The following is a 12,773-nucleotide window of genomic DNA, read 5'->3' as shown; positions in this document are numbered from 1 at the left end:
CAAGAGGCACAATAACCACTATAATTGTAGGATTCCCTTTCACTTACAACAAAGGCACCAGGTACAGGACCAGAGCAAAGATGCCAGGTTCAGGACCAGAATGTTAGGCAAAGCAAGAAACGGAGCAGATGTGAGATGCAGAATCTGATGTAGCCCTTTAGTTAAATGTTCTTTGCTGCACAGCTGGAGACCGTCCAGTAACACCCACGTCTATATTTTATAATCATAAGCAAATCAATCAACTTTCTTATTCATCTGCATCATTTGGATTAGTATGCCTTCCTTAATGAACACTTTTATGTGCCATTTCTTTATAGTAGCCTTTTGTTTAATTTGCTTGAAATGTGACACACAATGAGAGGTGTTTAAGATATTTGCCTTACAGTGTCAGGATCATTTCTGTCCTCTGGTCACTGTGCAGAGTTTATGTTCTCTTTTCTTGTATGTGTGGATTTTTATTGGGTTCTTTCTATAACTCTCATCTGACCTGATTTTTGCAGAATGTCCAGATTTCTGCCTGATATTTTTGGTCTGTTCCTCATAAAATTTGTGATTTTCTGGAAAATCATTCAGGACTAACATCACTAAATAATGACATACATTTCAGTTTCAAATTTCATATCCTAAATCAAGGGTAAACTAATACAATCCCTGTGATTCTAGCAACTTTCTAAGTTTGCAAAAGCAATATTTAAAATCTATCCATTTTTGGCCTTTGCCCCATTATTTTAGGTTCTGTCCAGGTTTCTTGCATTAAGGTGTCATGTGTCTGTTTTGCTCTCACTTCTAGAAAAGCAGGTTAAGTGTCTGTTTTGCTCTCACATCTCAAAAAGCATGTTATTTGACTAGCTGCTATAAACCGTTCATTTATATTGTCTTTACCCTTGCTGCTCTAATTCATGACTGAGAAGAGTCTAAGAACTAATTCACTTACCTGGTTAACAAATAAAATTAAAAGAAAATGCTAATTTGCAGTAGCTCAGCAGAGATATGACTTGTTTTGTTTATGCGTTTATTTTGAAATTTGTTAGTCTGACAGACCTGCTATATCCCTTCAGTACTTAATAGAATGACACAGGACAGTGTTTATATTAAGCAATGCAGACTAAGCCAAAACAGTAGCTAAATTCATGTATTCTTGGTGGTAGGAATGGTCTGAGTTTATTTTCCGAGAAAGTAGAGGCCATAAAGCCACATGAGTTGATGGAGAATGATAAACCCTGTAAAAGAAGTATACATAAGGACAAATAGTGTGATAAATGATTTTGTGGTACAATTGACCATTTCCTTTCAGGAGAAGGCAAGGAGTATCTTTGTTGGTGTGCAGCAGGAGAACTGGGGGAGAGAGGTGGACAGAGACACCCTTTAGCAGTTGTACCTGGATAGCCTTAGCCAAGATAAAGTGGTCAAAAAGGAAGACTGGTGAGCAAAAGTAATACAGAACAACATTCATAATGACACACAAAACCGAAGGCTATGCTGCAACCATAGAGTTAGAGTACCCTGTTATTTTAGGGTCTTTCCAGATTTAGAGTGGTCACTTACAAATGACATCAAGAGAGCAGGTTGGAAGCAACAAGGAGATGGACTGCAAGACCAAGACAAATGGCAGCTGAATAAAATCATCAGATTTGCATAATAGTTACTGAGTACTTCAACAAAGCTACTAACAGAACAAAATGATGAGGGGGTGGGGGGTGTACATGAGCAACAGAAGAACAGAGGGCTGTATGGTTCTGCAACGTAACATGGGTAGTGCTCATGCAGATTGGGGAAGCTGCATGTGACCCTGATATTATGTCAGTCAGTTGCACTACAGAGCTGTGCTGTAACTACATCAACTGCAGAGGTTTATGATTAAAAATATTATTTGGGCATGCTTCATTTTTCTGCGGCAGACTTGTATACTTTTGCATGGAGCTATCAAAGACATATTGACTATGACCTTTGATATCCCTTGGGTTTTGGATTTGTTTGAAAATATCAGAAAATGAAATATATTTTTAGAGGAATGCTTTTCTTCTGTGTCATTTCTAAGTCTTTAATCAAAAATTTGACATTTTTGTTTATAAATGATTATTGAATTGGGAAGGAGGGAGGTTGGAACATGAGATTCAAATCGTTGATGGAGTCAGGTAAAGTATACCTGACTAATGCTTTTTCCCTTATGGAAAGTTAACACCAGCTTTTCAACTCTGGATAATCAAAATCATGTTTTACATTTAAGGATTCAACACATATTTGTGAAAACTGATGAAATAGAATGCTTAAGTTGTAAAAAAAAATGATTACTTCAGTAAGGATTTAAAAAATAATGTTTAGTGCTTTTTAAACAGATTGTGAAAATGCACGCTGATAAGAAACATTATAACATAAAGGAGGCAAATAAAATAAGCATAAAGTTAAAAAGAAGGATATAAGCTGAAACAAAGGATAACCAATAAGGTAATTTACAAAAAAAAAAAATAACAGAACGGTAGATGACTAACAATCTGAAAAAAAGGGAATATAGAAAATAATTTATTCCTGCAACATGGTCCTGGAGAATGAACTTAAAACAGAAAAGCATAACATCATGCACAGGTGCATTCTGAGGAAGAATTTTGATCCATTAAATTTGCTCAAGCATTATATCTAGCTTTATGATGTCACCTCCTTCATGACAAAGTTGTTTTCTTCCTCTTCCAAGCACCCCAAAACCCATCCATAGCTGTAACTTCCAATGACCTTGTTAGTAATACAGGTACCACCTTCTCAGTAAAGTAACATTTCCTGTCATCTTTCTTAAATATTGCTCCCTTTTGAGTTTCCATCCTTGGTCTTATTTTAATTTCTGTGCCACTAGCCTATCTCTAAAGATTAATCAATGCAGCTTATCTCGCTTCGCAATGTGCATGTATTTCTGGTGCTCTGATTCTTTCTCATACTCTATGAACTGTGTTCCTTCTTTCATTTGGGTTGTATACTGTCACTCAAATTGTGGTTCTTTCTTTTGACACAGTATTCCAGATTCAAGCCTATCAATATTTTGTATAATAACAGGGTAAAATATGTGCCCCTGTAGCCTACATCTCTGATAATATGCCCCAGTATTCTGCTCATCTTTGCCACTGTCTTTTCACAATGAACAGCATGATTCTTCTCAGGATGATTATAACTTTGATATCTCTTAATCATTCCTTTATCCCCCACCACAATATATACTGTAGACTTGCATGATTTTGTGCTGAACCTCAGCTATAATTGATTTTTTTTTTGCCAGAATATCTTCAGGTCACAGAAACCTAACTGTCTGATAGAATCATGTTTAAGCAAAGTCACTGGAATGTAGCTCCCAGAATGGTTTTATAGTGTTAACAGCTCTAGTGAGACGTCACGGTTGTGTGAGTCACATTTCGCACTGACTGGGAGCATTCCTCTTTTCATTCTCAAAGTTGTAGCTTTGATGGAGGAAAAGGTCAGGTTCCGCAGGAGCAAGTTGTTGGGCATGATTGGCATCATGGAAGACGTGCCATTCAGACTCTACAAGTCAGTGTTGCGATCTCTTTTGTTGGGTGGCTTTGAAGAAGTGCAATATTGGTAGCAATTTAAGCAGGTGTGATACTGGCTTAATTTACTTGTACTGTGTGCGTGCGCACATGAGTGTGTGCTCATACATGCACGTGTGTGTGTGTGTGTATTAGGAACTTTAGCATGGAGATGGTACAGATTGTTTTTGGTCCTTGGGTGTGGATGTTTTTTTGTTCTCAACTATGGAGGATTTTATCTGACCCTCAACTCCATCTGAGGGGTGATTGCAAATGTAGTAATTACCTAGGGCACTAATTGATCTAGCTACCTCTCTGCTCTTTAGAAAACATACTCCAGTGGATTTATACACAGAAAATAGTAATTCCAAACTGTCTGGTTGGGCATTAATCCTACAGGCAAACAATTTTAGAATTGTCTGTTATCCATGTTGCAGTCACTTAAATATGAATGGTCCATCTCAGCCGTACATCCCAACCATTGAGGCCAAAGTGATGCTTTCATTCATGTGGGGGGTTGAGGGTTGTGTGGAGTAGTGGTGGCGGCTACAAAGCATAGGAAGCACTATACTTTTAAGGCCAATACAGAGTTAGCAGGCAGATAGTTACAGGTAATATGCGTATTTTGGAAAATATAAGAAACAAAGAAGGCGGATGTTAGATTCCTGTTTTCCTGAATGCCAAGTTGAGAAAGGATTGCATCAAGGAAGTCTCCAAGGAAGTTTAAGTCTGAAGGAAGGGACTAGGCAGGAAGCTGTCACTGAAGTATGAAGTATGGAAAATATCCCTGATGACTGAACAAGGAAGGAAGCTCGAGTGGAACTTATCCAAACCTGTGTGTGTTAAAACCCATTAAGTGACTTGTAAGTAATGATTTCCTTTAAAAATCCCTCATGGACTACATCCTCAAAGGTGGACTGTACTTGCTGAAATTGCTGTAAAGAACTGGATTTTTTGTTGCAAAGAACTGGATTTTATTTTGTTGTTTTTGCATTTGCTGCAAGGAATCAAAGGTGTATAAATTCAGAAAATCAGAGGTTATGAATGTATGTTTTGTGTACATGCCACATATTTGTAAATAGAAGTCATTCTTGGAAAAAAAATGAGTGTGTTGCCATCTGCTGGAAAAGTACAATAATGATTGACAGCACTGGTGTAAACACAGAGGATCCCTTAAACTATAAAGCATCGCCTCATTCTGCCACTAAAATATTAATTATTTTAATTTTTATTGAATTAAATGTTTTATTAATTGAAGACATGTATATACCTTTTTTATTCATGGATATATACCTATACAGCAAAAGGTGATCAGATGTAAGCATAGGGTTGTTATTGTGAAGTAGTGTTCCTTCCTCATTAGGGTAAATAACAGTAACTTTACTGTTTTCCCCATATGTTTAAAGTGCAGCCTTTCACAAACTCTCCTGGCCATGATTTTACTTGTTCCACATTTTCCTTAAAGTCATATTCACTTTACTTTGCCCTTTTCCTTAAAGTCATATTCACTTTACTTTGCCCTTTTAACTAACCTATTTTCTTCTCAGAAAATTTTTTTTTTTTTTTTTTTTTTTTTTATGACAAAGACAAATTACCTCCTACTAAGAGATCTAAGTGATGGTGTAAAAAGTTTCAAAGCCCCTTTGAATGCAGATAAGATGGATTCATTTGCAGACATGTACATCAATCAATGCCCTGTATAACCACTTAAGCAATTGTATAGAATCGTCTGTACCTGACTGGATTAAAAACAGGTCTTTGCCAAAAAACAAGGCACCCTGGTGGATCCCTAGTAGAAACAGGCTTTACAGCAAGAGAAAGAAACTAATATCCAAGAATAAGGGGGAACTAGCTCAGCAAAGGAAGAAATTCCTCTCGTTTAAATAAATAAATTAGAGATCTAAGTCTTCCAAAGCTGATTACAAAATTAGCCTCCCTAGCTAAGGATAATCACAAGGCATTCTTTAACTATATCCAAATCTGAAAGGAGATACCCAGCTATGAGCTAAAGTGGTTGTGGATGGCACCACCCATGCAAAACTGGAGGTAATAGCCAACCTGCTAGCTGACAGATTTGGAACAAACTTCACCTCCTTTCCCCTCCAGTCATCCCCCAAAGTATACCTGCCACAATTCCTCAGCCTATTATCTCAAGAGAGCAGATTATCTCATTGCTCTCCAAGGCCAAAAACATGGCATTAATGGTACCAAACGACATCCCAGGTGCCTCTTAACCAACTTAAAAAATGACCTAGCAGACCCACTTGGGTCCTTGTTCAACCACAGTCTGCAAACTGGCTATGATCCAGTGGAATGAAGTACAGCAACAGTAATCCCTCTTCACAAAGGGGACTGGCAGCTGATCCTGGGAATTAAAGGCCCATAAGCTTGACTAGCCTCATCTGCAAAGCCATGGAAAGAGTCATTATGGACCCTATTAACAAGGAAATAGGTAAGCTCCAAACTCTGGACCCAACCCAGTTTGGATTCATTAACGGTAGCTCATGCCTGTTAAACATGGTTGACTTCTTTGAGAAAGTCACCATGGCGCTGAACAAAGGAAAGATGGTGCATAACACCTATCTTGACTTAGCCAAGGCATTTGACACAATCCCCCTCAGGTATTATAGAGAAACTCTTCTAACTGGGAATTAACCCATACATTAACAGATGGGTAACCAACTGGCTTACCGACATGACACCCTTTGCCCTTACTGTTCGGAATTTATTTTTCAGAAGTCCATGCAAATTTGGACGGCCTGTGACTGACCAAGTTCACCGATGATTGCAAATTGGGAACAATCAAGTCCCCCAGTGATGTTAATATAATGCAGGCAGGATTAATACAGACAAAAGAATGGTGCCAAAGATGCGGATTAAAGCTAAATGGAAAAAAAAACGCATTATCATTCCCTTTGGGAAAGCTGACATCCCTGCTAATTACATTATAGACAGCACCCCTCTAAGTGTAGACCCAATGGTAAATGATCTGGGTACTCGGGTTGATAATCTGAACTTTGACCACCACGTATCCACAGTACTAAGGAAATCCTTCATTGTGGTGCTTCTTATAAGTAAAGGCATCGCATCTAGATCTAAGGATGTTATAATTCCATTATACTTGGCCCTTATCATACCAATAATTGAGTACAATGCAATACTTGGGTCTTACTTTTATATACTGTGCTTGGGGTAGGAGCAAATTACAAAGAAAAATGGAAATTATGGGAGCAATAGGCAGGAATTGAGCAATGGATGTAATGTTGGATTGATAGTAGTTTTTTTTTTATCTTTGTTATAATATTTACTACTTCAAATGCAGTTGGTTTAGACGGTGATTTCCATTTTCTAGTAATTGCCTTTTTGGCAGCCACAATAATTAAACTTAACAGTGCTTTATTATGTCTAGGCAATTTAGATCTTGTATCCCAGCTGAAAAAATCATTTCTTAGTTACATACATTTGTTCACCCACACAGAGTACTCTTTAGGGAATTTTTAAAATCTCCCAACTCATTACACTCCCAAAACATGTTCCCTGTTTCCTTTTTCTTCTCCATTACACGTCCAACATTTATTGTCTGCCTGAGGGAAAAAAATTCTTTGAAGTCTGCTTGGGGTGTAAAAATACCTATGCAAACACTTCCTAGCAAAGATCCCAAATCCTCTGGACTTGGTTGCATACTTGGGAGACATACATATGTCTTCCCATTGTTTTCTTGTAAATTGCTTTTCCAGTCTCTCTCTTTTCCCAATCTTTTTAACCTCTTCTGGTTAATTCTTATAGTCATCGTGCAATGTGATCATTTTTATATTTATTTCAAACTTTTTTTAGCCCTTTAACTTGTTCAAACATAATGGAAAACCCATATCAGACTTTTTTTGTTGTCTTTTCACTTATTCATCTCTTTTAATTTCTTTTCTAGTCCCCTTTCTTTACATTAATGCTTTCTACATTACATTTGTGCATAATGTTCTTAGTTTTCTAATTTTCCTTACTAAATCCAGGAGAGTTCAACTGTATCCATCTCGAGCAAAACCCCCACAAATAAAAATGGCTGGAAATGCAATTGATTAAGATCAATCTGTTGCCATAGATAAACAAGTTCAGTAAACTTAGCTGTGAATGGCACTATGCCCCCAAGTAAAACCAAATAAGCTACTGTTTCATCAAAGCAAGACAAATCAATATACTATTCAAAACTGAAAACTAGTCAAAATGACCAATGAATCTTCTTTCAGATAGACGTACAGTTAACACGTCAGTTCTGAATCAGTGAAAAAAAAGAAGGCTGTGTCATGGGGTAATGCTTCTTTCATACTGGCTTTTTGCCTGCTGATGCTAGTGGATGGTATGAGTGAGACAATTACTACCTTGCAGAAGGAATACAATCAACCATAGGAAAAACAGCCCATGGAGTCACCACTATTGACAAGCAGAAAGAAACCTGTTACAATTTTGCAAGTCCTTCATAAAGAAAGAGCAAACACTAAGTAGTCCTTACACAGGGCAAACAATAGATTTCCAGTTATACTGTAGAAGCAAGAATCAACCATCCACCATGTAACTGCTAAATACTTTCCAACAAATATTTGCAGACACAGAGTAAGTCCTAGTGCCTCACCTCTATGACTTTGAGATTATGAAGTGAAAATGAAAAACGAAGACTTCTGTATAGTAGAACGCCCCAAAATAATTAATTAGAAAGTGCCACAACTAGCCATTTTTACTAAAGATTCAGGCTCACTGAGTAAGTTAGGCATTTTAAAATCAAAAGTAAACTATACAGTAGTGTAGCACAAATATATAAAACTTGAAAGCATGACAAAAATATAGGTTCTGTTATAAATTATTCATATTTAATTCATTTTGAGGTCATATTGTTGTAGAATCATAAATAAAAATGAAACAAGGCTCTTTCTCCAATATGATTTGTGGCACATTTAAGCATAATTCAGGACTAGAACATCAGTTATGTAGCAAAAAAATCTTAACAGTCTGTAAAGTCCTACAAGTGAAGCTGTAAGTAATGTTGAGTCAAAGGAATAGACAGTGAACCATTTATTTTAATCTTTTACATGTTAGTGAATTCTAACTTTAATCCTATCACTTGTCTGTCCTACATAATGTTTATTAGAAAGGCATCGTAAGCCAGGATTTTAGGAGTAGGGCAATGGAAGCATTGCACTCCCAGATACAATAATAAGGTTAAGTAGGAGGATATATATGAGTGAATGGAGGCAAAAATTAAAGTGGGAGGGTTCCCCTCTGACAAGTTGTGTCTGAACAGAGGAACCAGGCAGGGGTGTCCTCTTTCCCCTTTGTTATTTGTGTTATATTTAGAGTAATTGGGAAGGAAAATACGGGGCTCAGTAATTCAAGGATATAATTGGTATGGTAATCGAGAAACATTGGCTTTTTTGTGGACAATATTCTTTTGTACCTGATAAAACTAGAAAAGGACATATCAGTGTTGTGGAACATTCTGAGACCATTTCAAGTATTTTTGGTATATAAAATTGGTGAAGACAAAACAAGGGCTATATCTGTAAACAATTTACCACACATGAATTGGTTCAGCAATTCCCATATTTATGGGGGCATGATAAAATTAAGTATTTTGGAGTATGGGTATAAGAGGATTCTGTTATGGCAGCTAATGATATGTGGGAAGAGAGTAAACAAAATATAATACAAAAATTGAGAAACTGGAAGCTCGTGTTTATGATATGGGTACCAAGATACAAACAGTCAAAATGTTTTTAGTCCTTTCAGTTTTATATACAGGTCAAGCATATTTTTATCAAGCAGAGACATTATTGACAGTAACCAATAAAGAGTTGAAGGATTTTATCTGGAATGGGAAGAGGGCAAGGGTCAAGTGAGATAATCTTTCCAATCGAAAAAAGGTTGTTCAGGATTACATGACTTGAGGGTATATCTCAGAGCTGCATAGTTAAAGGTTTGTATGTATAACACAAGCAGAAAGCTATAATTCAGTGTGGAAAGGGGTGATGATGAAGTAGTTGGGAAATTCAAGAAATAAGGAGAGAGTGGTTTCTAGATGCATATTGTTAAGGAGAATAACATCAGCCACACAGAATTTTACATTCATGCAGTAGCAGAAAGTATTCTAAGAACTAAGCCAACATGAGAATGGTGAAAGGAGATTCTGCTGAGTGGGATGATTGCAATTAGGTGTACATATAATAGGCAAATGGGGCTAGAATTTACTGGAGAAAACTGGCAAGGGAACCAAGGTCCTGGGAGCAAATAACTAGAGAAGGAAAGGCAATAGAATGGGAAGAGGCCAAGAGGACATTTGGACTGCAGGCTACAGACTGCCATCCCTGTCAGGGATTGACATCAGAATGTAGGCAAAGAGAAAGGGGATAGGGTAGTCCTAAGTGAAAGACCTGTCTGGTTGAGATTTTAGTGAATCTAGAACAGAAGCTGCTGTTAAAAAAGAGATGTTTATGGATCTGATTAAGGGAGTAGGGGACGGTAACATCATAGAACTGGAAGATACTTTTAAAAATAGTTGGGTAGGTGGAAGGATTTCCTAACAATAGATAATACATGGTAGTTAGAAGAGATCACATTGTCTGTGACTATTTCTGTAATAATGGTATCATGTATGAGAAGGGTATCATTTGAGTATATGCAGGGGTGTTCTTGTTTTTCAGAGAGAACAAGGCTGCATTTTTTGCCTTGAGGTTTGGTCTGTAGTCTTGACTCCAGGAAATAATATGGATTATGCCATCTTGTAAAGTATGGGTATCAACCAAGAGTTAATAGCAACATAGAGTCTGCAGTCATCAACAAACGTTGTGGGTCAGAGACCCTTTCCAGCAACAGAGAAGTATATGTTGAAGAGGAGTGGACTCATTATAGAGCCCTGTGGGACACCATTTGTGACCAGCATTTTAGAGGAATGTGTGCGACGAGCCCGGATTGTTGTGGGCTCTGTCTTTGAGACAGTTTACTGTCCAGTGAGCTACATACAGGTTAATATTTAAGCAGGTGAGATTATCAGTATTACCAATATGCAGTGTAGTATCAAAGGCCTTGGTTAAAACAAGGAAGGCAGTGTGCATTGATTGTCATTATGTAGTACTTCATATATCTTTTCAAAGATGTCTGCCAGATTTAGCAGGCAGGACATACCGTTCATAAAGCTGAATTGAATATCTTTATTTATGAGTTCTGTCAAAATATATTCCATTACTTTGCAGGTAATACTGGTAAGACTAATTGATGGGTGGTGCCCTGGTCAGTGGTAGGGCACTCCTTGTTGAGGGGTACCACTATGGTCATTCTCCAAACTTCAGGCACTTATCCGGTGAAGAAGCTAATGTTTTAAATAGGTTCAAAGGGAACTGGTGAACCTATGTTAGTACTGATCAGGAGACAGACTGGTATTTTTGTTTGAACCCACAGATCTATTGAATTTGGTTTTGGAGAGGGCAGTTACTTGTTCAGAAGTGATTGTTTGGGAGGCTGACACTGAGTAATATGGGGTAGAATCCGGTGGGAGTAGATGAGAAGTTCCAGCAACATTTATCCTTAAATATATTGACAGTGCCCTAAGGGTTGGAGTAGTTGGTGCAGGTTGAGACTTGCTGTGTACGCATTGTTATGTATTACTACTGACATTCCTAATGTAGATAAAGAAAGCCTTCAAGTTATCTTTTATAGTGATGGAAGCACTGACTGTGTAGTTTTAATGTTGCGTCTAAAATCTTTGTAGAACTTATTGACAAGACTCCGTGAATAGGGAATTTGAGTTTATTCCTTTGTGAAAGATGTTGTTTATTCCACCATAGGATTTAATCTTAAATTTGCCTTCATACTTGTGACAGATGGAGACATGTGCTTCAGTGCAGGAATTGATGTGGGAGTAAAAGTCTGTGGTGTAGGCAGATGATTTTGATGTAGGGTTCCAAGGGTAGAGGAAGCCTTTGAATCTCATTAGTTTCATCCAAGAGTGATAGAAGCTGGACTTTGATAAATCCATGACTACAGTAGGGTTGGATGGAGTCTTCATTTGGGTTCTTAGGGTAGATATAATGGAAGAGGAGAATTTGAAGTAACGCAGATTGGTCTATATTAATAAGAATAATGTCAAGGGAATTGGAGCCTGGGACATGATCTAGTCATGGGACCTGGCATTAATAAAGTTGAACCTATGTGCATATTTGTTGTTGGCAGTATGCATTTGTCACTTCATGGATGGGTAGTTGAAATCCCCCAGAATAGTTATGTTTAATGTAGTAGTAAAGGAATGTATTTGTTGCAGACTGAGACATGGAGGGGGTTCTATACTTTGCCTTGATATGATAAATGTACTTGTTTGTTGACACTAGGATATTCAGGCATTTAAGATCATTTTCATGCTGGATTTGCCATGAGGTAATGGGACTGGGGATGAATACAGACATCCTGTATCTTCATCAAAGAGTTTGAACAAGTGGAAGTTGTAAAACCCAGGTAAAGGAGTGTTATCATAACCTTTGAACCAAGTTTCAGGAGTTATACAGATGTGTATGTGCTCAAGTGTCAGGAAGGCCATGAATCAGGATTTTTTTTTCTATTAGTCTTACATTGAGCAGTGCAGAAATGATGCAGATTTGATTGCAGTTGTTTGTTTAGTTGGAAGGTTGAGACTGATTGTGCTTAAAATAAAAAAAGCATAGGTATAGAAACTATCTTAGCCAGTGTGCAGAAGTCCTGAGGTAAGAGGAGCAAGCCATCCCTGTCCATTTTTTCCCCAATGTTGCCACATATTGGATCCTTGTAGAATAACATTAGTTACTGTGCAATTTGCTGAAGTGAATTATTTTCTCTTTGCATTATGGTATCCTTCTTGATGATGGCAAGATATTGCTCAGGACTTGCTCTTTCTAGTCTCAGTTGTGCACCTTGTGAGCTCAGCCATGTCTCTCTCTTAACCTCTTTCCAGAGAGGGGCCTCTAAAATCCTTTAATCAACATGAACAGTGACCAGGTTGTTTGCATACTTGGGGGTGAAAGGATCAAGAGTCTTAGTGTCATCACAAATTGTAGCACTTGAGATTCAGGTAGTCATCACTCTGTAATTGCTTAGCTAGTCATCACTCGGTAATTGCTTAGCATGGTGAGTGGAACATCCATGTACATGACTTCTGAGTCACTTTTGCTAGACTAGGACATTGTCATGTCTGGTATCATTCTGTTGTAGCCATAAGGGATTAGGCCTTTTCCACGA

The 12,773-nt window shown here is 37.6% G+C and overlaps 1 protein-coding gene across 2 annotated transcripts in view; it reads left to right on the top strand.

Annotated features, from left to right (window-relative positions):
* The window catches only part of LOC122796468 (zinc finger protein 2 homolog), a 1,186,442-nt gene that overhangs the window by 706,491 nt on the left and 467,178 nt on the right, over nucleotides 1–12,773 (top strand). The gene's annotated exons all lie outside the window — the stretch shown is intronic.

The sequence above is a fragment of the Protopterus annectens genome, chromosome 3.part0 (genome assembly GCF_019279795.1).
Source record: "Protopterus annectens isolate FY-2018-M chromosome 3.part0, PAN1.0, whole genome shotgun sequence".
Lineage (NCBI taxonomy): Eukaryota > Metazoa > Chordata > Ceratodontiformes > Protopteridae > Protopterus > Protopterus annectens.
Note: the sequence above shows the minus strand (reverse complement) of the source record. Positions and strands in the feature narration are given on the sequence as shown.